We start from the raw sequence: 27,597 nt of genomic DNA on the forward strand, positions 1-27,597 counted from the left end.
TCTGTTCGTTATTGAGCTGTTTGACATTTCTTTGTTTTTTAAGGGTTGTAAAGGGAGGACCTGCCTCCTTGTTCAGTCCAAATATAAAAGCTATTTTTGACCACGCTAGTTATGCAAGTCTTTTTAACAAAGTCCCCACTCTCACATAATCAAAGCAGAGGTTGTTGATTTGTCTTTTTAAAGTTGATACTAAGTGTGTCTTTCAATCCCATTACAGTAAACCAGATCGCACTCCCCCCCCAGCCTTTAAATGAGCTTGCAAAGACATTACGAAAATCACAAACTTAATTCTTTATTTTATTCTGGAGATCTATTATAGGACTAAAAACGCTTTAAGACAGTAGAACAAGTACGTTGGCGTGGATCAATAACAGAAAAGCTCACTGTCTCATCTATTCTTCATTCTGAAGTGGACAGTTCTAGAGATGTGAAATTGTTGCTCAATCGGCCATGTTTACCAGTTTGAAAAGCAAAAGCAAAACACAATGACCCAGTGACTCGCTGCCTTATTTCATACCCTGTTATCCCTCCAACCCGTTTTGTTGAAAGAACAAAATGTTTGAGTACACTACGTTATGTCAAGCCTCCCACAGTGGGAGGATTAGGACTGATGCCCATGGTTTTTGTTTGTTCTGTCTAGCTGATCCTCCCTCGGTCCACACAAACTTGTGACTTGCGTCTTTTCTTCCTAACTGGTGCAGGGCGGTCAGGGTGCAGCTGACGATCGTCTGGCTAAGCTCCATGCTATGATGTCATGCCTTTCAGCTACATAGAAGATAACCGTCGTTGTTTGTTGTTGTGAAAGTGATGACTTTTAGCATATATCAGCGGCTTCTTCTATCATTTACTGGCAAACATTTGCATGATGAATCTTCTTCAGTTTGAGATCTTGTGGGGGAATAGTGGTTTCTTTTAAAGGAACACTCACTTTATTCAGGGGACTGCTAAAGTTTGCCTTTGCAACCAGACTTTGACAGTGTTTCTGTTAAAAGTTTCAGCATTGTTTGTCCCAGGGTTTTTTCCTGGGATGTCAGATTTGGATAAAGAAAAGCTTAGATTATACAAGACACATGAAGGCTTTCAACCTGCTTTATCTACTTATAAACACATATGTAGTAATATTGCTCCACCTTTCCCCATTTCTTTCCACAAACTCGATCTGTCAGCCAGAAAGTAACGTGTCTCTACATTAGATAGTAACCTGCTTTAACTGTCAGTCACAGCCCAGTTAAGCACAAACTCAACTTGCAGCCAGCCATAGTCTGCAAACTGACAGGCAAATGAAAGCCTCCTGTTCCGTTTGAAACAGGCATCCTCTGATTTTTACCCGAGAACGTGTAATATTTTGACAGTAATTATTTAAAAATATTTACTTTGCGAGACAAAAAAAGATCACAGCCAAACAGCAAATATTTTATAAAAGGGATAAAAGCGCGGGAGAATGACTGAGGATCTGCAATGATGTGAATCCATAAGGGAATGCAGTAAATGAGCACAAACTCCACTCCTGCTGCCCTGGAAGTGTCACTTTAGAATTTCTTTTTCTGTTTCTTTCCATACTTTTTTTTTAGATGATACAATTCACTTCTATAACTTGTCCTTATGCATTTTATGACATGAAGCATAGTGATTTCTCCTTTTTCCCACTCAACAACTTGTTATCCATTTGGGAACTTCAGACGAAACCCAAATATAGAACAGGTATTTGAAGATGACATGCACCGTCCCACTAGTATAATAATAATAATCTACAGTAATGTGGCTATTTGAGAGTTTAGAGCTGTTTTCATGAGCTGTAATCTTGTTCAGATACAGCTGTCAGATTAGTGCAGGTATCATATCAGTCTTTAACAGAACGCATCTTTACATGAATACCTGAAATAATATATTTATGTGTTTATGTGATTTTGTGTGCTATGTGCTCACCATGACTGAGGCAGTAATAGTTAAACAGGTTAATCCAAAATATTATCTACTGCCCTATCTTTTCTTTTTTTTTGTGTGTGCAGATAAACACCTTGTCAGGACTGTGTGCTATGGTTAACTATGGTTGCTGAATCAGATCCATTCTGATGGAGATATCTTTGAGCTTAGCTGGATGTGGAGTGATAAGTCAGATTATGTTTTACACTAGCTGAGATAGCAGACTTTAAACTGTCCCAGTGTCTGCCTTTGTGGGTATAACACACCTTATTCTTCCTTTGTGTATGCACACTAACTGAACTGCATTCAGGAATATGAAGTTTTCACATAAAGATGGTCCGTGTGTGATGAAGATCTGTGTATCCTCTGTTTTTTTTTGCTGAATCTGTCATGTGAGATAACACATAGACAGCCATGTTGCTTTAATAACCAAGACTGTCACTGTCATATTTTGTTTTCCCGATTAAACTCATTTTCTAGGAATCTCAAGCAGACATTGAAGGTTAGGGCAGAGAGACAAAACATCAATACTCTTGTGATACCATTAATGAATAGTTGACACTGAGTAGAAATATTTTAATTAAAGAAAGTACAGCCCCCTCGATTTGACATTGCTTACTGTATAACATCATGAGAGTGCTGTGAATCAAATAAGAAACGGACAGCAGGTTAAAGAAGAAGAAGGAGAGGAAGAAGACAACAGGATGGTGTTGGACAGCAGCGAGAAGAAGCTAAAGGATACAATGTGATACGAGGTGAAACTGCCACCAAATTGCAGTAAATAAAATATTATTGTGGGCTCTACTTTTTAACTTTTTAATGCTTCAGTTCATCAACAAATTTTATCCTGATTGCGATGTGTCAGTGGCAAAAAAAATTGTTGATCCAAAACCCAGTACAATATGCGGCTCACAATAACCGTGTTACCAAATACAGCAATTCTTAAATGATGATCAGCCATTCAAAAACCTTATTTTATAATATATGTACTCCTCAGCTAGCCATGACTCAAACTGTGTATTTTGAGAGCATTACAATGCATTTGAATGAAGGTTTATTCCTATCCTAGGATCCCTTTGTTTACTTTGTTCATGCATCCATCCAACCTTTATCTCTTGGATGTATATTTTGCTGATATGTCAAAAAAAGAAGGCTATGATGCTATAATAGCATATTGTAGTCTGACTCAGAATTTATCAGAAATTGCCCAACACATATTATATAAATCTCCATCAGAGATCAGTCATGTCCGGGAATGTTTGTGTGTTTGTGTGTGTGTGTGTGGTGGGGGGGGGGGGGGGGGGGGGGGGGGGGGGGGGGGGGCATGCCGTTTATAGCCTTGATGTTGATGTAAAAAAATTGGGCAGATTATGCCTCAGACTATGACTGTCTTCCCGTAAGAGTATCTGCACTGACACGATTTTCCGGTCCAGCGTGAGGCATAATCTGAGTGCCTGGAAATGGGCTGAATAAACCCAAGTAAATACTCCGCTCTCAATAATGCAGTATCTCCATGCTGGATACAGTCTGTATGCTGAATAGTGCTGGATGCAAGCCAACTTATTTTCTATAAAACATGGCACACAACAGTAAAGTAGGAGTTTGAATTTAATTTGAAAGCACTTTAAAATAATGGGCACACTCATTTACATAAATATATCTATTTGAACATATGGTAAGCTCATTAAATCATTATTTTCACCTGCTTTAATCCCTCACTTATGTGTCCAATTTGTAGAAGGTCGTAAAACATCCAGATTGCAACTTAACGCCAAGGCTTTTATAGACAATATAAAAGATTCAGCAGAGAATAAAGGCAGACATAATTCCTTTCAGATCGTTTCATATGAGGTCAATACGTAATCTCTGGTGGGAATGTGGCTGAATAAGGCCAAGTCATGCCCTGCTCTTATTATTATGCATCTAATTACTATGCATCAGCCCTAAGCTCTTCTGTGCTTTGCTGTGGTGCCAGGGCCAGTTCACAAGGTCAAATTCATGCTACTTGTTAATGTCCTTGCTGAATAAAATTAGACTGTGACTCAAACTGTGTGTAATGTGTGTATGTGTATGTGTGTGTGTGTGTGTGTGTGTGTGTGTGTGTGTGTTTGTGTGTGTGGGACTCGCTTACAATCTGAGCACACTAGCACTCCCATCCCACACACAGTGTTTGCTGTAGCCTGTGGCGATGTTCACAACACCTCAACATTAAGAAACTGCGCTTATTAAGACTAAACATCAAGCGCTGAATCACAATGGACACGAGTTCATTTCCAGACAAGGTCAAGGCTTCATCTTCAGCTGAGAAACGAGCTGAGTAAGCATGAGTCACACTTTCAATTATGCATTAGCCTGTTAGCTTGTGCATTTTTGACAGACAGGCAGTGTTAGCTTTCAGGTAGCTGTCAGAGGCTAGACACGAGTGATCCTTTAGTCTGTCTGCAGGTTATCTTTAACCAGACACAAGAAAACAGCCTGTTAACCACATAGAAAAGCAAATAAAAGAAACAACAAAAAACATACATAAACACTTTACTTACTAATTAAATGAACAGTCCTAAAGTCACAACTAAGTGCTCTACTAGTACTATGTTCAATTCAGGCTAAGAACTAGCTAACAGGACTAATTTTACTCTCTTTCAGAAATTAAAGAGCCCTCTTGCAAACACCCTAATTGGCCTAAAGGGTATTAAGAATGTTCACATGCAAACTTAATTGTCCATTAAAATGACTCATTTGCTTTTATTTCAAAAATTACCTGCCTTCACATCACCATCTCATTCAGCCTGGAGGCACTTGTCTGGCCTCGTTCTGGCGGCTAAAATTAAATTCAGATTAATTTTGAGTATTCTTGCAGAAACAAAGTTAATCCCTGTGCTGCAGTCAGACTACTTTTCAGTTGGGTTGGGCAGATAATCCACTTCCAGCCTCGACTCATGTGTGCATATGTGTGAGTGTGCAAGTGTTCACTACATCTGTGTTGAAATGTGGGCTTCGTCCCCCCCCCCCCGACTGTGTGTGTGTTTGTGTGCGCTAGTCTCTGTGCTGCTGTTGTTGTTTGTATGCAGATAAACAGAGGCAGCTTTAGCAGCTACTTAGTGAGCCCTCTGATGTCCTCGGCTGTGTGTGGTAATGCTGACACAGTGAACTGCGGCCACTCAGACTCACAGATATTCAGAATGAAGGCACGCAGACTCAAGGACGCTCACAAATAGGTGTTTACTCTTTCCCCCCCTCCATTTTTTTTTTACTCTCTTTCGCCTCCCTCTCGCCCTCTAATTTATTCCACTTTTCTTCCTCATTGCCCCCCCTTGCCTCTCTGCCTCTTTATCTTTTTTTCTCTGACTTAATTTCTCCGTCTGATTTTCTCTATCACACGCAGGCACTGTGAGATGCTGCCGTGCCACTAAAGACAGCGAGAGCACCCAGCCAGCCAGCCTCCTCCTCAGTTCACCGCCAGTTCACTCCGCTCCACACTGACAGAAATGACGCTACACAGAAAATGCTAATTTGACAACGACAGCCACAAATGTTGCTCAAAAAAACAAAAATAAAACAAACTTTCAGGTACCAATTTGCATCCACTTGAAGGACAAGGGGCTGCATAATTCCCGTCTCAGGAGGAACTCACTTCTCACTTAGTCTGTCGGGCTGATAATATTCTGTTATTTGGTGCTGACTCATGTGTCCCAGGAGCTTCCAAAGGATCCAAAAATATTGTTAGAGCAAAAACAGCTCATTTGAAGAAAACACCACACTAAGTGACAACTTATCTTTCTATGGAGGAGTGCAATCTGGGACAAGAAGTAACAGCAGAAGTTAGAGCAGTCCCTTTGTAATGTCCTTGCACAAACTTTAATCCAACTAAATTGATGGATTGCTGCCGTCATCTTTTACAGTGTGGACGCCTGGTAATCTGGTTGCCTGACAGGCTGGTTTACAGGCTGTTTCACAAGCTAAAGAAAGTGTGGAGGAAAGTCAAGTTGTCCTTGTCAAGTAGAGCATTTTTTTTTCTTGTCGGACTGTGCCCTTAGACGAGAATGTAAGAATCCCTGCAGAGGTATGCACTCTCTATCAGTCTGTGTGTCGAGCTCTCACTCATACACTCCATTTCACTACATCCTCTGTCACTTTTTCTCTACCCCCCCCCCCCCCCCCCCCCCTGTTCCATGCTGGTATGCATTGCTGTCTTCCAGTATTTGCACTATGTTCCCATGCACCAATGAAGTCTGCCCGTCACAGTTTCGATGCCTGTCTGTCTTTTTCTTTTTCTTTCTCCTTCACTTTTTTTCTCTCGATCTGCGGCTGACTCTCTGGCTGGCTGCGTGTCTGTTTCTATTTCTCTCTGTACATTTCTCTGTCTGCCTCTTCCTCCCACTCTCCACCTCTCTCTGTCTGCAGCAAATCCACTTGAGCATAAATGTGCTGGAGTGTCTTCTTACCAGTGTATTTTTATTACAATGCTGTGCTATCTCCTTCTGTTTTTCGTATTCTGGACACTTTACTTTCTCATGTCCACAATGGGTTTTTATTGTCCCTTCTTTCTGCAGGTGCAGGTGCACTCGCTGCTACCATCACTCCCTGACTGAGTCACTGTCCCGCAGAGTCACACGTGTTCATCTGATCTCTGTGAGAGTTTGCTGCTTCAGAAGGTTTCACTCCTCAGATTACCTTTGACTTGCATTGGAAGGATGATGATTTATAACTTGTTGAGAGAGTTTTGGATGACTTTGTAAATTCTTTGTGTAAACACATTTGTTAAACCTGTACCAGGAATGTCAGAGGAAGTTTAAATAAAGATTCCAGAGATGGGAAAGGTACATCAAGTGTTGTGAAATTCATAGATCATTTTAAGTTCAAACAGAATTTGATAACTTGCAGCTTGCAGACTTTTATCAACTCTGTGGGGAGTAACATATATATTGATTTGACTCAACTGAACTCAACTCTGTTTTTCATGATTCAACCTTCATATAGGGTGCGTAAATCAGATGATATGATGGAAAGGGAATAAAATGTTGGTGTGCAGCATATTTTGATGTATGAATCTTGATTTTTTTGCGTTGCCTGTGTGTTTGTTTCCCTAGCTTGTGTCTCCTGATATCCATGTGTTCATGTATCTGTCTCTGCATCTGTGTCAGTGTATGTCTGTTTGCCCACATACAGTATGTGCCTGCCTCTGTGTGTATGTAGAGTGTGCAAATTCACCCACACTGTTTGAGTGTGGGATGGGCATGTCTGTCTCTGTGAGTGTCTGTGTTTATGTTTTGTTTCACAGTCATGCCATCCTGAAAATATCTAATTATTGACAAGAAATTTCCTTTCAACCACCCAAACCATTGTAGCCATTGTCCCAAACTGGGGAGCTATAAAACTCAATTTCCCATGGAGGGGGGTGTTGATGGTGGTGGGGGTGATGAGGGCATTTTGAAGTCCAAATGTTCTTATCTCATGCACTATTAAGCGAGGCAGTGGGGTGTGTGGGTAGCGTGGTTAAGAGCCCGTCTGTCACCGCCTCAGGGTATATTGCTGTGAGTGTGCGTGCACACACACACACACACACAGATATTTGCATGCCCAGTGTGCAGTATACATATGCATAAACACATAAAAAAACAGACAGTAAAACACACATGCACACACACAGGGCTCTGTCTCTCATTCGGCCATTAACACACACAAACATGCACACTGCCTCAGGCTCTCTAGCTGCAGACCTATAACGGCCTCGGTGCAGGTCAGAGGGGTCGACTGAGACTCTCACTTCATTAATCACATCTGGGAAGCTAGCAGCTTTTTATGTATATGTTTCCATATGTATTCACCCTCTATACAACTTTGACTTGAGGGGAACTTATGGACCTAAAGTGTTTGTTAATTATTTAATTTGAAATAATGTAACTGAGAGAATGGAACATGTGTCTGAACACTTGTTTCCCTGTATGTGACTGTCTTCTGTAAGATTCAGTGCAACATGAATTATTTTTACATTTCTATTTGTTTTTTTTTAGATTTATATTTGTCTGTCCTAACAAGACTCTATGCTGTTTGTCTATGGAATCTATTTGAATGAGGTAGCAGATTAAAAAAACAAAAACAGAGCAGAACCTAGCCTTTAGGCATACATGTTGACCTCTCAGAATCAATTCATATATGGATAAAACTGAGAGGAATGACGTGAAGTATAAATAAGAACAGCATTTATACATACTCACCGAAGGACTTATGGAATAACAGTAGCTGTCACCACCAGGGGAGCTCAAAATATGAGATGCAGAAGGTTGTTGATATGATGATCTTTATGAAGATTATTGTTTTGTTACAGTATACTGTGTCTTGTGTGTCTCAATGTGTTTCTGTGATTGTGTAGCCCTGACTGACTACATGCTCGAGGAAGAAAAAGACAGTGGATGTCTTAAATGTTTCAAATCATCTGATCCGTGGGTCTGTTTGTTTGTCTCATTGCTATGTGGGGTCACATCCATTGGTCAGCCAGAGAAAAACAAGACAGCACACAGACTGAGGCCTGACACTGAGCACAGCATCTCATTTTGGGGAAATATTTTGACTTCTCTGCACGCAAATATTCATGAAAGCTCATAAGCACTTAATCTCTAGTCTCTAAGCTGCCCTCAGGGGGATTTGTGTTTTCTGTCACTTTTCATTGTATTTGTTGAAAAGTGATTTTATATAGAAGGAATGTAAACAACAACAAAAGAGAGATTTGAATAGACATTTTGGTCTGTTTTTTTTTCACATACTTAACACTGGGACCTCTTTTCTACTTTTATAAAGGATCTAATTGTACTATTTGAAATGACTGCAGGACCTGTTAAGCGCGTATTATATCAGTGTAAGAAACAGACAGTTTAACCTTAAGAGAAAACTTTATGTAGATATAATTTACACAGATTTCATTAGGGGTGGAAAAAGTACTTGTAAATTGTACTCCAGTAAAGTACTGTTACTTTAATAACATGTTATTTTGACAGTGAGAAGAAGTCATGTAAAATATTTTGTTTGAAATGTATTTAGAGTACTTTCATACCTGTGTGGCTCAAAAGTGCAATATGAATTATCTTCCTGTGTAGTGAAAAAACAAAAACAGAATATGAATCTGCATTTTGATAAATTAAAACCTTCTTAATAAAGTGCAATGCAACAGCAAACGTTTGATGTGATGTGGACTCATTACTCTCCCTGTGACCCGATAGCATCAAAACAGAAATATGTATTAAGAATTTAATAAGCAAACAATATTAACACCTCTACTGATAGTTTAGTTCTGACTCGTTCATCTCCTTCTTTCTATCTGTGCTCCTGACTGTCATGTGATGTGCGTCAGCCAATCAGCTGGCCAGTTCCACTTCACTGACAGAAAGCTTGGATCTTGCTTTTTTATTCATTATTTTTTACTCAGTTACAGTATTTAATAAAAGGAAGTACAATGCTTCCTCCAAAATATTCTTAGTCCCTATGAAATGAAAAATACATTTTCCTGGCTTTAATCCAGTGTTCCTGTATAAAATGTTCATTTATCTGTTAATATATTTCAAAAATGCTTTGTCTGAGTTTTTTTTTTAACATCAAAATAACTCTAGTTTCTCTTCCTGTAAAATGTTTCAAATGTATGATGACTCATTCTACACTTAGGGGCGATTACTAATTTTCAACCAATAAAAAATCTTTGTCGAAGCTAAGAATCCAATCAAATTCATTGCAACGGTATGTCCCTCCTGCTCTCTCCTGATTGGTTTTATCCTTTTTATCCGGTTTCAGTAGAAAATACATTACGACACAGCAGTTAGATACACTTGGATGTCTGTTTCATGGGGCCTAAAAAGTAAAATTACTTATTTAAAAAAAATATATATATTCATTACAGTACTGTGAGTAATTGTTATTAGTTTGATTCTACACCTGGATTCAACAAAACTCTTCTCTACATCGATCACAGTGTGCTTCACTCATTCATGGGTAGAACCTTTGTTAACAATGATCTGATGAATGATATGAATGGTGTAACAGCATTAACAGTGTGTTAATAGTGACTGCACACACACACACACGCATGAATACTGTCATCACATACCTTCAGCCTGACAAAGACACCTGAGAGAGGCTTTGGCAGAGCGGTGCTGAGCAGTGTGAGGTGCGATCACAGGGCCTTCAGTGATACTGATGTCACACTGTTTCTATTGTGTGCGTGCGTGAGGGTGTTTTGCCCTTGACTGTTGGCACTTGACTGCATGCTGGGAAGCAGGTTTGCCTGCATGTGTGAGAATTGGGCTGGAGTTAAACATTAGCCTTACAGGTGCAACACTCTGTCTCACAAATTCACTGCACAACACACACACACACACACACACACACACACACACACACACACACACACACACACACTGCCACCTTCCATTTGAGAGAATCACATGATGTAGTCTTATAGTTAGGTGTTAGTTTGGTGCCTGCAGAACAACTGATGCACTGTGTGTGTATGTATGTAATAGAAAAAGAGAAGAAAGGGGGAGAGAGAGAGCGAGAGAGAGAGAGAGAGAGAGAGAGAGAGAGAGAGAGAGAGAATGAGTATTTGTGTGTCTTTGTGTTTGTTCCAGGAGTAGTGATGTGTATGTGTGCATATGTGAGCCTGACAGTGGGTGAGGGGTGTATTTGTGTCAGCACAATCAACACAGAAGCAGGGGCGAAAGGAAGTGAAGGATTTTTGAGCATATGCCAGTGTGAAAATATTTGTGTTAGCGTGTGTTTTCCATGTGGATTTTGTTTAAATCTAACTATGCTTACAGAGAGCGGAGCTAAGGGGGAGTAAAAAAGGCATTCACACTGTTTTAGCGGCCCCCTTGTGGTTAAAAGGATACAACATTTCCTCTACTTGGCAAGCCAGGATGAAATTTGTGCAGCTTGAATGTTGTGTTACCTGCGGGGGTCATTCATCAGTTATCAAGCAACTTCTCAGGGGGATTCTGTATCCTGCTGACTTCGAGTCTGAGCCCAATCCAAAACTGTTGGCTTCAAGCATCCAAGCCTGAAAACTTACAGTCAATTCTTCAGTTTCTTTTACTTTGTTTCCAGGTTATCCGGGACTTTGTTTTTTGGATGCTAGCACAAAACACTTGCTTTTGCTGAGTGAGTAACACAGACTATGACAGACTGTGTGTGAAGTGCTAAGTGAGCAGAAGACTAGACGACAGCCTCTCACAGCGTTCGCCAACAGCATCTTGCCTTGGCAAAAGAACTGTCCTTTTTGCACAGCGAGTGGTAGCTGATCAAATGTGTTTGTGCGTCTGCGTCTGCTTATGTGCATGTGTGTGTTTCTAAGTTTGTTCTGAACACGGAGTTTAGTCTGAAAATGTGAGTGGCTGCCTGCTCTGATAATGACAGATAATGTGTGAGTTTCTTTTGGATTTGTGCGTTATCATCACTGCCTATGTGTTTGTGTGTGTGGTGTGTGTGTGTGTGTGTGTGTGTGTGTGCATTTATTCATTTTAGCACAATTGTGTTGCACCCTGCTGATCGCAACAGTATGCATTGAATGCTCCAGAGAGAGTGATATCAGTGTGCCATTTAAACTAATCTGTCAGGTAAAGAACCACAGCACAGACATCTTTGTATATACACACACACACACACACACACACACACACACACACACACACACACACACACACACACACACACACACACACACTACCCATTACTCAAATATGCGCAGGGAGGTGACTAAAATCTCCTGACAGACCAGTGAACTCTAAAGTGGGTTTATCAACAAACACTTTGCGGCGGCGAGGAGAAAGAGGTGGCGAAGGAGGCGAACAGGGAGATGAACAGTTGAAAGTAGCAACAGGGGTCTTTTCTAGTTGAAAGTTTACCTGAGAGTAAGTTTAGGATCAAGGCCCAGCTGGCTGACTCTCAGTTGACCCAAGTCCAAGGGAGAAAAAGATAAAAAACACATCAGTTTCAAACTTGGGGAAGTTGAAATCAAAGACTTGAGAGACGGAGAGGGAGGGAGAGGTGATGAGTCAGGGTGACTTTTATCTTTGCTTTTATGTTGCAGCCATTCTTTATCTTCAGTTATTTCCCCCCCTTAGTCCTTGAGAGAAATCTGCAAAACCACACTTTGCTTTTGTCCAAATTTTCTGTTTAACGAAGAAGAATGAACACGACCTCACTCTTAGAAAAGTGAGACAAGAAACCAATGTGGCTGTCTGTAAGTGAATATGAATATTTTTACACATGTACTCCTTGCCAACTTCTAGAACATTCTAAGATTATGATTTACTTTTATTGATCCCTGCAAGGGGAGATTTCAGTTTTTACACTCTGTTTATCATGCAACACACACAGGCTGAAGTATACACACACATGCACACAAACAGGATCCTATGGACATGCACTAATGGAGAGATGTCAGAGTGATGGAGCTGCCCACAGTGGGCGCTCCTGGGCTGGTGGTGGGGAGGGGGTTTGGTGTCTTGCTCAAGGGCACCTCGGCAGTGCTCAGGAGGTGATCTGGCACCTCTCCAGCTACCAGACCAACTTCAATGCTTGGTCCGCACCGGGACTTGAGCCGGCGACCCTCTGGTTCCCAACCCAAGTCCCTACAGACTGAGCTACTGCTGTCCCCAGGACAGTAGCTGTCCTGGGGACAGCCTTCCCCTGACATTTTCCAGAGTTCCCCTTTCAAACATCCCTCACAGCAGGAGATTTTTCACAGGGGAGATTTCTTTTGGATGCAGGGGGTGGGGGGGTCTGAGGAGGCAGGAGAAGATATAAAGAAGTGTAATATTTACTACAAATGTTGATGAATAAAGAACCAGAGTCCAACACTGTAACGAGTAAGCAGATAAAAGTATGAAGTCAATGAATTAATTGCACAAAGATCCCGACGGTTTCTCACCTGTCAGATGATATAAACTTCACCTCACCCGGCCTCTCGCTTGAGGTGGATTTTCTTGAATACTGCCGGCTGCATTCACATCTGCTCACCCTGACTTTTTGCAGACTTTTAACCAGGGGGGGCTGGCAGAAGAAAATCTGGATATAGGTGGATTTTTTTGTTCACACATTCAGCATAACTGAACAGTTTTAGGACATTTTCAGGAGTTCATTGCAAGTGTAGAAGGGGCTTATGTAGCACTTTAACTATTCTCAGGTCTCCCTCTGACGTTAATTAACCACCTTTCAGCCTCATCACTATTTTGTAACAGTATCCCAAGCTATTCTGATATGACCCGACAAGCCTGTCTGTTCAATTAATTAAGCCCCAAAGTTGCCATCACAGCCATATTTTCAAGGATGTCTCGAGGCTGCTTAAATCATGGAATTTTTTTTCTTCCCACCACAGCCCTCTAAATTTGGATGAGCAGGCCTAATTAGAGGCTGAATTTGGTTGCATTGGCTTTGGCTGCACCCCTTGAGTTTTTCCCCCCCAAGCCTTAAAGCACACCAGAGGGCTGCGTTGGCGTCTCAGCAGAATTAGGAGCACACCAGCACATGTGTTGAATCAGCTCATAGCACTGAATGTTTTCTCTCCTGCCACTTTTCATTTAATGCAATGTGAATTTGATAAAGCATGTGAGGAAATCAGCCCAGCTCCTGTCGTAATGATAAATAAAGTGATAAACCCAAGAGCTGTCAAATGTTGGAGGGAAATGTAGCATGTAGTCTCTTCCTTTTTGTGTGACAAAAACAAAAAAATATATAAAAACAAATTGCTGATCTTAATTGTCAGTGCACACATAAGATGCAGTAATTAGTTAATCTTGCAATAATTTAGAGTTGTCAGATTTTACAACTAGTGCATTTTTGGAATTATGACCAATGAGTTGGCTGAACGTTTGCTTCCACCAATGAAAAACACAGCTATGAAACAGCATGATGTCTCCCTTGTCTCATAAGCTTTAATATTTGAAGTATTGCTCTTGTGGGATGTTACTTTCCACTTACAGTGTGTATGTGTTGCCAAAAGCGAGAGCCTGAAGTTGAGCCCATTCAATGGATCCAAGTTTTCCCCAGGCCTGTGTTGAGTCCAGCAGGGTTTTATGAGGGTATATTTCACTGACTCACTGGCACAGCTGAGCAGGGAAATCCTTCTCTTCACGGTCTAGTTGGGATGACTGATGCAAATATGCTGCTGCTGAGTCCAGACACTGACACCATCATCACACTGACCCAGTTAGAGAGGGAGAGAGAGAGAGAGAGAGAGAGAGAGAGAGAGAGAGAGAGAGAGAGAGAGGGGGACAGAGAGATGTTCCGAGTCATTTGTGACTTACATTTATTTCTATGACTCCACATGTTTTAAAGTTGTTCCAACACTGTTAAAACCTTTGAGCCATGCAGGGAAGCTCCATGGTGCAGAAAGGAAGACGAGCTATATTTCAGGTCATCTGAGATGTACGCACAGACGACTGACTGGACATTTTCCATGCAAGAAAGAAACAGGCAATCGTCAGATAATTTGTGATGTGTATTGAGTATTTGCTTTGAAACCACATATGGTATCTCCATTTGCTGCACTTTCCTCGATGACACATGCTGTATCTGTTAGCTACGCATGTAAGTTATGTGGCGGTGAGTGTTTTGACATTAGAGCAGATATCCAGATTATAGTATGACTGTGCTTTTACTCTCTTATCTAGTTTCCTAGAGGGTGGTGGGGGCGGGCACAGTGTCAGATTTACGAAAAAGTCCTTATACAAATAAAAAATACAGTAGTGACTTTTCTACTGCTAATCGTTTAGGACTAGATGTTTCCTCTAAGTGGACCACTTGACTGTCACGCCTACCACCTGTACTCTAAAATGTCTTGGTTTAATGACCAGTTCTTTGACTGTACACCTTGTCGTAGTGCAGTATACAGTAGGTGCTTTCCAGGTGCTCATAACATCCCTGTTGGCTGGGGACAATTCTGACCACAACCAGACAGGGGACACATTTAACCAATGATGTGTCAGCAAAATCATTTTAAATCCTGGTGTTAGTTTTTTTCTTGGAGTACATCACGCTAATGCATCACTTGTGCTCCTGAGAGTGGACCGTCATGATTTGAACATCCACACAGGGCTTCTTGTTGTAAGAATATAAACACAGATCTGAGCGTCTAAGGTACATTTCTTGACCTCTTCTAATCTAACAATAAGGGTCACTTACTAGCTTTCTAAGCCTCGGGTGAAAGGCCAAAAATAACGACAGAGGCTGAGCAGTGTCAAAAAGGTCAATAGTAGGTTAAGTGGACGTAAGAGTAATTTACAATGTGTAAGCAACACGTGAATGAACCATTGCACATGAAACGTATTGCCTGTAAAGGGCGCTCTCTTGGATTCCTGCACGTCTGCGACAGCTTGAGCAACATGCACGAGCACGTTAATGCTTATGATTAATAACATCTTTGCATTGACACGTTTCACAACACAAAAAATCAACACAAGCTCAGATGTGGATCAGCCAAAGGAAAGCAAACTTTGTAAACATACAGGTTAATCACATTTTTTGGGATGTTCTAGAATGTGTTATTATCCTGAAGGGCCAGCTTTCAGATACTGTAAAGGTCCTTTTGTATGCCTTGAAATCAGCATTTGTCAGCACTTCTTCTGCACAGAGCATATGATTTTAGCCTTGCCTTTAGCAAAGAAGAGGTTACAGAAGGTTGGATTTTTGTCCTCTATGATGGTGTGAACTCACAAAAAAAAACGCTGGTCATGCCTAAAACATTGCTTATCATTGCCATCATTTTGTTTGGTGTTACTGTAAATCAATTGGAATTATTTCAGGATGTAAATACATTTAAAATGCAGGGAAAGTCACATGACTCCCCCTTTCACATGGGGAGGGTTAGACTTCAGTCCGTTTGTATTCCATGTGAGCGGTGCTGGCCATTCTGCTCGTTAACCTTTCCTAATACGACCTGCATGTATTAATAACACTCAGCAGGAAAGGTCAATCGATGTATGTGTGTTTGTGTAATTGTTTGTCACAAGGAATGCTTATGCAACCTATACCATGTTTGATCTGGAATGTGTATGTGCTCGTTGGTGAAGTGGTGAGGGTATATTGCGCTAAATAATTAACAAGGACTGATGGTTTGATGTTCCAATGTGCTTGTTTGCCCTTGGCTGCAGAGGGGACAATCGTGTTAATGATGAAAAGCAATAAAATGTATTATGATGTGTATCCTTTATAAGCTACTACTAGATTCAAATAGCTCTGCTCTGCCATGTGACTGGAAGCTAAAAACAAAACAGTGTGTTTACCCAGCAGTCATTCATTACTCAGATGTTTACCTGATTTTAATTTATGATATTAAGATGATTACAGCACTTTCATTTGCACAGAATCCCCCTTTGGTGATGGATTTAATTGCTACATAGGGATAAATTATGTAATTGCATTCAGTTTGACCTTGAGGGTTATAATAATGAATGTTAATGTATATCCGACCTGAGTGACCAGGTTAAGCGCTTTGAATCGATTGTCTCATTGAGATGTTGCACACTGAGTCTGGGTTGACCTTTTTTTTTTTTGTGCGGCGGTGCGTCGAAATGTGGCTCTGAAATCAGAACAAAGAGAAAATAATCGCTGTTTTCCGCCTTAACATATAACTTAGTGGAGAGCAGCAGAGAGGCAGAAGATAATAAGGTAGCACACAATTGATTGAAGAGAGATGATGGCTTAAATCTGGATTCAAAAACATGTGTAAATATGCACCCTATAAATATATAGTATATAGCGTGTGTTAAATGGTGTAAACGTATGTAAATGTCCATATAGTATGTTTATATGGTGTAAACATATGTAGATATATATAGTATATAGTATGTTTATATGGTGTAGATACATATAGTATGAATGGTGTAAACATAAGTAGACATAGGGATGGGGAATAGTTTCGTCTGTTCTATTTCTAGACAAATGGTTACTTCTAATCATGTGATGTCTTCGTTTAGTCACAGCCACAATACACAATATGTGACACAGCAGAATAATCATTTCTACACTGGTCTTTGTGTACAAACAATGTGCAACAGTCAACATGTTGGTTGGTGAGAGGTGTTGGTAGGTGTGATTTATAACCTTAGACAAAAAAAGACCAGCTGCATCTTAAATGTATTCATTTTTAAATGCATACGATCTGGTTCCAGCTCTACATTTGACTAAAACACACTTTAGTGGTGTCTCCTGATGAATCTCTTTAACAGAGTGAATAAGCTAGTTTCACTAAATATCATCTAATATTTAAACAATACTTGGAAAGGCTTCAGCTATAGAAGGAACAGGTGGTGTTAGAAGTACCATGCTATGCATTAAAAAAAATAATAAAACATGGTGTATCATTTCAGACAAATCATTTACAGAACTTCTTTTTTTTCTCCTAAATTGAAAAATTGTACTTTGTTTTCAAATCTGGTTCCCATGTTCACACTGCCAAATTAACGATAAAAACATCTTGTTTGGCTTATTTTTTTAGTAACTGGTCATCCCTGGGAAGAGTCTGGCAGTGTGAGGAGTGAAAATACTGCTGAGGCAAGTCCTTGTATTTACAGTGAAACATGTCTGTCTGCTGTGAACAGTATCAACAAAAACTTGCAGCTTGCACTTCAAGAAACACATTTTTCCTACCTGCATCAAAAAGAGTAAATCATTTAAAGGTCAAAGAAATCCTAAAATGTGGTGTGAATAACTCAGTGTTTGTTGCCGTGTATTTAGTTACTATGGTGACAAAAGGTATCTGTGTTCACCAGACGATGGCTTGATATGCAGTGTGTGTGTCATAGGAATGAATGATGAAATCCTTTATAAACCATCTGTTTAGTCATCATCTTTCAGAGCAGTCAGCTTACTCTGTACCGTGTGGCAGATATCAACAAAATATCATGAATAATCAACCGTCTTGCTCCATTTTTTTATCGATTACCACCCAGAACTAGATGAAAATAGTAAACAGAGCCAGAGTGAAAGGCAGCACACAAACAGTGTATTTGAGTTTCAGTGTGTTGATGTGCTTGACTGCCAAGTAAAAGTGAATGATTCACTCAACAGCAGCCTCACCCTGAAGGCACCAGTATCTCCCAAAAACTCCCTCTCCTTACAGGTAAGAGTATACCTATTAACCAGCCTGTTTGTTGTGCACATCAGTGAGTGTGGTGTGTCAGAGCTTAGCAATATGCACAACAAAGTTCAGCTTTTATTTAATTGCTTCCCCCAAAAGACCCAATTTTGGGCCCTAACCCATGTTTTAGGAAAACAGCCGACACAACCCATTGCAGCTGAGCATTTCATGTTTTCTCGGTGTGTGATTTCCAATCTGACTGCGGCCCGATAACGGCGACATTGCTGTTACTCATTCCCTCAGATCCCCTGCCTCCGTCTCTCCTAATCAGATTTCTCTGGTTGGGTTATTTATCATCGCCAGCTCTGACTGTGAGTGATGCTTGGCTAATGGGTTTAGCATTCAAATCTGCTGGCTTGATGCGACAGAATCCCAACTAGGGTTGTCATTCCTGTGGCGGCAGCAGCTTCAGAGTGGCATAAATAAGAGGGAAATGACATTGTTAAAATATGCACTCGAGGTGTGGTTGTTTTTACATTTGGTTAGGTTTGCATTGATTTTGAAGGTGTTAGAATGAAAAGGGGACAGCGAGGCAGAAACTCAAGTATTTGTGCTTAAACTTGCAAAAAATAAATATGCCCACCCATGACTTCATCTGTCTAACCATTCCATTAATCATTCACATTTTTTGCTTTCTCATTTCTATGCAGGGACTGTCAGGGTAAAGGCAGAGTCTGACTCACCAGTTGTGAGCCAGGAAATGAACAAATAAACACATAAAAACACAAAACATAAAGCAGAGACGCTCTGACATTTTGGTGAGCACATGCACACCAATGAGGCTGCGTTGTGTTGAATGACAGTTATGGTTATGACTTTAATTATATGCCATAAACCAGCAGCTGGAAGTAACTGCGTCTTCCCGTCTCTTTCTTTTTCATGACTTCACCTGCACCATGTGGTTACATCACGTGGTATCTGCAGGTTGTCAAACACATCCTCGTGCCATATTGTTTCGTACGATCTGCAGTGATGACAGAACTGTAAATTACAAGGCAGCTGTTCGTCAGTCTTCATCCAATTCTATCCCCCGTGCTATGATATGTGGTTGACTATCAGGTGTGTCATTTTCTAATGTTGATCTAAGGCCATAAATTAACTCAGTGCAGAGATAACGAAACAGTGTGTGTGTGTGTGTGTGTGTGTGTGTGTGTGTGTGTGTGTGTGTGTGTGTGTGTGTGTGTGTGTGTGTGTGTGTGTGAGCGTATTTGTCAGGCTCTTCAGTCTTCACTGCCCCACCACCTGTTCCATGTAAATAGCTCCATATGTGTGGTTGAAAGGTTTTATGTGGCTCATGGGAGACATTCTGGACACCTTGATCACCTCATTGGTCATTAGTACTCCAGATACACACACTGACATCACTTCTGACAAAATAAGAGAAGCAAAAAAAAAAGGGTTTCTAAGTTTTTAGTGACACAAGTTTAAACCTTAAATCTGTGTCTGACTGCATCAAACATATCTCCAGACTTTTACTTTACAGTTTTTTTTTTTCAGTTGATGATCAGTCTTGATTCCAGGAAATTAACATAATTTCTTAGATTGCCTAATTTTCCTCCGCACAACCTCGAAACATGCATCATAGCATGGAAACAGCATTTAAGCTTCCAACCACAAGTGTGACATCAGATGAAAGTGACAGCCATGTAAATATGCTGTATAGATGTTTGATCAACAATTACTACATCATTCCAAACAAGTCTTTACTGGGTACACATGTACACACATTGCCATTCTTTTGGATGAGGTTTTTTTTTTTATATTGAGGCCAAAAACTCATCCCATACTGAAACAATACAAACAGAACACACACACACACATACACACACACACACACACACACACACACACACACACACACACACACACACACACACACACACACACACACACACACACACACACAACACCAGTTAAACAGGATTTAGTGCCTCCGCTAACAGTTTAAAAAAACTGGTGTTACAAGTATTTCACAGCACATCTGTATGACCTGAGGTGACAGTGGTGTAGAACAACCTGCTAATCAAGTTATCAGGTAGATATAGACAACGTGTGGAGCACTTTCAACAACACGGTGATGGAATCATTACAAGCTTGCACGAGTTGGAGTGTTTGCTTGTTTTTTTGTGGTTCAGGCCCGTCTCAGCTGGTGTGATGATGATCCGTATTGACAAATCAACAGGATGTGCATGTCTGGTCCTGGTTAGAAAAGTGAAAGTCACATGTTTGTGTTTCACAATCCATTTAACGTTCAGGTAAAGGAAAACTTGTCCTCATTCTTATAGCTTCTAATGGATGAACATGTGTCAAGCGGTCTTTTACAGCATTATTACGTCTACTCTCTCACTTTATATTATTTAGACCTTTTAGCCTCAAACTGATTTCCTTCAGGATTTATTTTGTGGGACATAATTCTGTCTTCCTCTCTTACTTCTCTTTCAACCTAAATTCCATGACACTTACATAGCCTCAAACATTGTTATATCAAATGTGTCTATAATTCCATTAAAGAATCAATGTCTCTCTTTTTATGAATAAGGTCTACTAACATGTTACTGTGTTAGTCTAACTCACTATAATATATGGTACCATACATAATTAACATAAATCATTCATTACATTTAGTCAAAGAGTGTCTACATGTGGATCATTTTGAGTTTGTGGTGTTGTTGTGTATTTGCACAACTGTGTGTGTCTATGGTAAGTTATGTGTCTCAGCATGACTTCAAGTCTCCCACTTAGCTTTGTAATTACCTTTTTCCAGCTATGACGCTTAATTGGAGGACTGGAAAATCATCGCTGTACACTCTAATACACATGCACACTCACATGCCAACTGTCTCACAGAGTGAGATTAGGAGTCTTAATAAAGTGTTCTTAATTAAGTTAAAGCTCTACAGTGACATTTATTTGTATTTATCTGTTATGATTTTCCATGTATTATGTGCGGAAAGTGATCCTTTGTGCATATTGTAAGCCCCTGAGAGAGAGGCGACACTTTGACAGCCTGTTTGTACTGTTGTTGTTGAAATGTGCAAATACATTAAAGAGCGAGAGGGAAATCTCATTGTTCATGCAGACGCACAGTAGGTAACACTAAATGAGTGTGATGACGTTTTTTAATCGAATATGGAAAATGGCAATTCATTTTCATTTGTGCAGGTTTTATTATTTAGTAAGTGGAAGGCTGCCTATTAACATTTGTCACTGGTCCAAAAAGACTATAATTTCATATGACATAATGACTCTTTTTCAAAAGGTGACTTACTCCTAAGCTATCATTATACGCTTAAAACAGTCACTTTTTTTGTCAACCTACTTAAAGTCGGAACTTTAAGAGTAACTCCCGCATCGCCACGTATTTCAAACTGAAATTGAATAGAATCAATCAGAGGACAGAAGGCGGGACATAACGTTGGGATGAATTCAATTGGATCATTAGCTTCAACAAAGCTTTTAAATGCTTGTCAAAAAGTGAGTGCAGGATGGGTCATGAGACATTTGAAACATTTTACAGGAAGAGAAAATACAGTCATTTTGATGTAAAAATACTCAGATAATGCTTTATTGAAATATATTTGGCAGATAATGGCAAATAAATGTCCATTAAACACAGGAATGCTGGATAAAAAAAATATGTTACTTTTCATGGGGACTTTAAGAGGAGGCAAAGAAGTCAAAGTAATTCAGTAAACCTGAAGAGCTAAAGAAATAAAATCAAAAATGTAACATTTTTAATAGGTTACAAGTATTCTCTACTCATTATGAGCTTATAAGCACACATATCAGTGGCACATCTTTATAACTAATTAAAGCACTTTTACAGGTCTGTCCTGTATGCTATGTAATAAGTAGCTGTTTATGTGTTTTTACAAATGTCTTATTCTTCACAACTGTATTCTTAAACTAAAACGCCCTTAAGAGCCTACTATCAATAACCTTCTTGTACTTTAAATTTTTAGTAATCAAGGAAGTTGTAGTTCATGAGCTCGGATCTTCATACGCTTTGCTCATAATCAGCTCTATAAAGAGGTGGTACCACAATACTTATCGATTAGATTTTTACTTACATAATAATCTATATCATTTGTTTATACAATCTGTATGGTCTAGAAAAAAAAAATCAACATTACACTTTAGATTACCTTCTGTAAGTTTAGTCATTATATAATGCATTTATTAGGATTAATGCACAGTCAATGCCCACAAACAAGATCATGCATGTTCAATAACAGCCCACGGTTTATAGAATGCATCCAACTTTTAATAAGCTGGTTTAAAATAAATGGTTGGTTAAATAAAACTGTAATATTTGCAGACATATCTGCTGTGTTTGCTTGAAGTTGCTGTTCTACGTCCCATCTCACTGCAATCTCCCCCTGTTTTCTTTATCTGTACAGTGTTCTTACTCAATGATTTGCCCCCCTACTCTCTACCTTTTAGTGCTTTAGTTCACTTCCATCTCTTGCGTCGTTTGTCTTTTCACATCTGATCATATTCCCGTCTTGTTTAAAAAACAGAACTGCTACTCAACGATAATCCATCAGTGATACAAAGCTGCTAAATACAGATATTCTTTCACATTAAAATATCACAAGTTCTTACAATGACAGACTTTGACAAGCTCAAGGATCAGTGTTGACTTGTTCATTTCACGGTGCAGGCAGAGTGAAAGGTAAAAGGAGGACCAGGAGAGTGTAGTGAGGCATAAAGACGAGCATGAACCGACAAAAGTTATCAAAATGAAATGTACCTCTTCAAATGTCGGAGAATATCATTTTAATACTATTTGTGATGGAGCAGAACTCTCATGTGCATTAAAGGAGAGACCAAAGCAATAAATGCAAAGACAGAGAAGAAAAACTGATTTATTTATGGGAACTTCCACAGATTATTACTTTATGTATGTGTTTGGGTGGGTTAGCTGGTTGCTATGGTGGACCCTCACATGTTCTTTAATTGTCTGTCTCTTCTGCTACTTTCTACTCAACTTCAGCGCTGTGTGTCTGTGTGGGCCGTGTGTCTGTTTGTGTGTGTGAAACAGGAGAGGAGATACACACAACCATGGCCACAATCACACATGAGGTACGTGTGATTGTGGCCATGGTTGAGGCCATTCCTCATCAGTGTGTGTGTGTGTGTAATTTTGTGACAAGAAAGACACAGATTATTGCACATGAAATGTTATTCATACAAAACAGCTCTAGCGTGACTATCCCCCTGCTACAGCACTCAACAGCCTATTGGAGAAACACAACAGAACAAATCTCAGAGAAAATACCAGTCTGCAAATCTCACCAGGGAGATTCTCCCTCACCTCTCTTCATTTTTTGGTTCATTTTTTCCCTTTTTTTGGAGGAAGGTTCTTATTTTTAGATGAGAATGTTTTTTTCAACAGGAGGGTCGTTATGTTTTTGTAGTAACAGAATAGTGTCATCTGCATATAAGAACAGTCATCACAATCTGCAATTGTTGCAATAGATTATTTTACGGGTAACTTTGTGAGTCAAGTTTAATAAAAAAATGGTGTTGTTGAAAAAAGCATCATACTTATTGCAGTAATTTTGTTTTAAAACAAGGTTAGCATAGTTAGCATGAGGTGTCATAGCAAACATGGCTTAACAGACCAACAGAGAGATGGTGATCAATCTTCATCAACCAAAAATCTAAGTAGACACAGATAACAGTACCTGACTCAAATGTGATTTTTGGGAAACACAAAAAAAGAGTATTATTGCTTACTTTTTATTTATTTATTTGTTTATTTTGACAGGGACAGTGTGCCAATTAGCTGTACCAGAGTTAGCTATAAGCTAATTTACATCTGTAGTCCCTGGGCAGGAGACAGAGACAACGTCTCTGTGAAGAGCTTTCTTTGCTGAGGTTACTTCTATTTAGATACAAATATACTTTATGGAATTACTACCAAATTAACTCAACATGGATGAGATTTGTTCCTCTCAGCCCAACAGCTGTCTTCCCCCCTGCAACAGAACTGCACTCATGGACTGATCTCCTAACAACCTGTTCCCACAGCTTGTCGAATACAAACCCCTTTGCCCCCATGACCCCCCCATACCCTTCTTATATTATATAGATGCATAGGTAATAGTCCGTTTTATTCCTGTCTAATCTCTGGTTAACTTGAGAAGCTCGGTTTGGTTCGGCAACAAAATAAATCAACAAAAAATAAAAATCGCTTATTTCGGGTAAGGTTAAACAACATTGGATTGTTCAGGCAATCCATCAAACTCTTACACCAAATGGACTTTCTTAACCTCACTTCAGTTGCCATGAAGAAGCATCACTTTTTGGCACTTAATAAAACAGTTTGAGTCATTCATCCTTTTATAATGTTGAGCTCTGTTTTTCAACTACACAGTCACATCTGTGTGTACTCAACCAGTGCTAACAGTATATTCCCACATAGAGAATGAGATAGCTATAGTTTGTGTGCGATCAAAATGTCAACTAGAACAGATAAACAGATATATAGACTGTTATAAACAGGTCTTGACATTTCTTAGTTTTTCTTGACTGACAGCAATTCACAAGAAGAGAAACAATCGGAGGGATAAACAGCTGTGATTCCATTGCAGGAAACATATCCGTACACAAGCAGCCATTGTTCTGAGTTTATAACAGTTCATTATGTTTCCTCTTTCTGATTCGTATTGTTTCTCTCATTCACTCTGGTTCTCCATGCTCTTTGTGTCATCTCCTTTCTTCTCTCAGCGTCAAAGATATCTCTCCTTGGCTCGCATTGTTCCACATTCCTATCCATATTTCTGTTTCCAAGCTGGATTTCATTTTTCCTCACTTGGATTTCCTCTTTTTTTCTCTTTTTCCTTGTTGTGCTCTCTGATTTCTCCTCTCCCCTGTTTTGGTTCTGTCTGTGTAATCTCTGTGATCTCTATCTGAGTTGTTTATAACTCCTAAATGTGCCACTTCGCTACCCTGACTCATTTTCCCCGAGTAGCAGCGCAGAGAGAAATGTATTCATGGTGCTCCGGCACACTTATCTTTTATTTCCCTCTAGATTATTTTTTTATGGCACTTCAGCATTGTCAGATGTTATATGGAGAGAAGTGATAGGTAAAATGGGGGAACAGTTTCCTCTGTATTTTCCCCTGTGGTGATGTTTTAAAAATGTGGTTACATGTTTTACTATTTTCTCCTACTTTGAGCTATATCTCCATCCTGAAAGTGTTCCTAGATTTCTTATTCGAAAAAAAGTAATCCCTTTTTTTTTTCTGTAAAGAAAATTCAATAAGTATTTTATCGGTTATTTGACCATAACAATGACTCTTAGCTGCTCTGAAAATGTGAAGCACAACCTTGCATGGCTCATTGCTTGGATGAAATTCGGGTAATATATTGGTGCAATAACACAGGCCAAACTGTGCAAGACATTCCTTTAAATAATTGAAATTTAAATGGTGTTCTCTCTCTCTCTCTCTCTCTTTCTCTCTCTCACTTCCCATTATCAAAATCTTTGAACACTTGCTAAACAAGAGGTGGTTGCTTAGCAATATGCGAGTGTTAACTTTTAGGTTGGCTCGTTTTAAAATGTTTTAAAATGGCATGTGTATGATTTCTGTTTGTTCCTTTTGAACATGCAGCAGTCTGTAAAACCTAAACAGAAAACACGCCTTTTTATGTCTGTTATTACCAAAGTGATGTGTATAGAGGTCAAAGACGGTGCCTCAGTCATATAGAACATGCATAAAGTCTCTATGTGCAATACATCTGAGGCCCCATAATAGCATGGATGAATATTAAAAGGGTTTTTCACATTCTGATTTTCTTAAGAAGCGTTAGACGTGTTTCTCTGCGGCAGTCCTGTATTGCTCAAAGCATATAAGGGAAAGGTCTTTACTGCACAGAAATGAACCATATTTCAGTCTCACACTATAGCCTTGTATTTGAAAAGAGAAGACAGACAGCTCAAAGAATGGCCTCTGTAGTCTGCTTTTGACGCTTATGACGCCTTCGACTTTTTAACCCCAACTTCCATTGGATGAAGGAGCCCCAGTCGCCGTTTGTCTCCTCTTTTCATTCGCTCTCCTCTTCTTCTATCATACATGTCAGCCCACCCCAACTCTCTTTCTCTGTCTCATTACCTCCCTGTAACCCCCCTTCACACAGTCACACACAATGCCTTTCTTTTCTCTCCCAGTGCCTGCGGTCATTTCCAGTTGGTGATTGAACTGACTCAGTTAGCTGGTGTCTGTTTGAAAAAGGAGGAGTGGGAAAGAGAGCAAGATCCAGTGAACAGGACAAGGCAATAGAGAGTATCAAGATGAGAGAGGGGAATGAGAGAGCCTTGGAGAAAGAGAAAGATCTGACCGAGGAAAAGATCGAGAATTGTAGAGCTAGATATTGCCTTGATGTGGGTTCTGCCCTACTGACCTTACATCTACCTGGTGTCTCCTTCTTCCTTGCTGCCTCTTTATGGCCTCTTTTTCTCACTGAACAGTTTTGTCTATGAACCCTAATTATCTTAAAATGTGGCGAAAGTCAACATATTTTGCAGGAAAATGTGCACACAAATCCTCATAAATATGGATTTTTTTTTTAGCCATACTCTCTTTGTCTCTGTCTCTGAATCTCTCCGTCTTTCTCTCTTTACCTCAGCTGTCTAGTATCACCTCTTCTCCGCCTTATATCCCCCTCTTCTCCCGTGTAATTTGAGAGAGAACACGGCGAAAAAATCCCCCAGTACCCTGACCCACCGTTGAACCTTTGCTTGCTTTGACAGATTGCTGCAACATGAGCCTTTCATTTCATGGAGGAAAAAGGGTCTCTCTCCCCGTTTTTTTTTTTTTTTTAATGTGTTGTGTCTTTCACCACAGATAGAAAAAGGATCAAGTCCAGTGCTATTAACGTGTGTGATATGTGTGCATTGTGTGTGTTTGTCCACCTTGGTGCCACTGATGTATATAATGATTGTGTATCTGTTTGGGGCCCAATTGTGAGATAAGGGTAGCTATAGCAGAGATAAGGGGCCGCGCAGAAAGAGGCTTTGTTTTGGCCAGACGTGGTGAGAGGTGTCGCAGACAGTTATAATGATTCATTTGATCACACTTTAAACACCTCCCACTGAGAGAGAGCACTTTGAAACACACTTCACATGTAAGCCCGATGAGCTTTTGTGTTAGGGTCAGCATTTTTGACTGAGAGCGATTGTCTAAAATACAAAACTGAAAACAAAGACTCTCATTTCATCAAACAAAAACCTCAAGGAAGTTAATTTTTCACAGACTTGTTGGCATTTTAACTTACTTGGTTTGCTTCTTTTTAGATATCATGTTAAAAAGTTATTGTTATAGTTTGGTTACTTAGCTGCGGCAAGAAGAATTGGTGTATGTTCAATGACACTTCCACGAGGCTCTTTGTGGCCACAGATTGTATAAGAAAAAGGATGTAGTATTTTTTCTCTTAACGTATGAGTTAATGAAGACAAGTCCAGCATTTTGTGATTTTTTTTTTGACGAGTATGCATACCCATTGTTTCGTCTCTATCTTGCGTGGCATGCCAGTGTGGTAGTAAC

The 27,597-nt window shown here is 39.8% G+C and overlaps 2 long non-coding RNA genes across 2 annotated transcripts in view; both read left to right on the plus strand.

Moving 5' to 3' along the window:
- The window catches only part of LOC132984243 (uncharacterized), a 113,202-nt gene that overhangs the window by 7,427 nt on the left and 78,178 nt on the right, over nt 1-27,597 (plus strand). The window lies entirely within an intron of this gene.
- LOC132984244 (uncharacterized) lies at nt 9,984-11,611 on the plus strand. Its single transcript, XR_009674908.1, has 2 exons — nt 9,984-10,357; nt 10,484-11,611. It is a non-coding gene; the product is annotated as an uncharacterized LOC132984244 (long non-coding RNA).

This window comes from Labrus mixtus, chromosome 11 (assembly GCF_963584025.1).
Source record: "Labrus mixtus chromosome 11, fLabMix1.1, whole genome shotgun sequence".
Taxonomy (NCBI): Eukaryota; Metazoa; Chordata; class Actinopteri; order Labriformes; family Labridae; genus Labrus; species Labrus mixtus.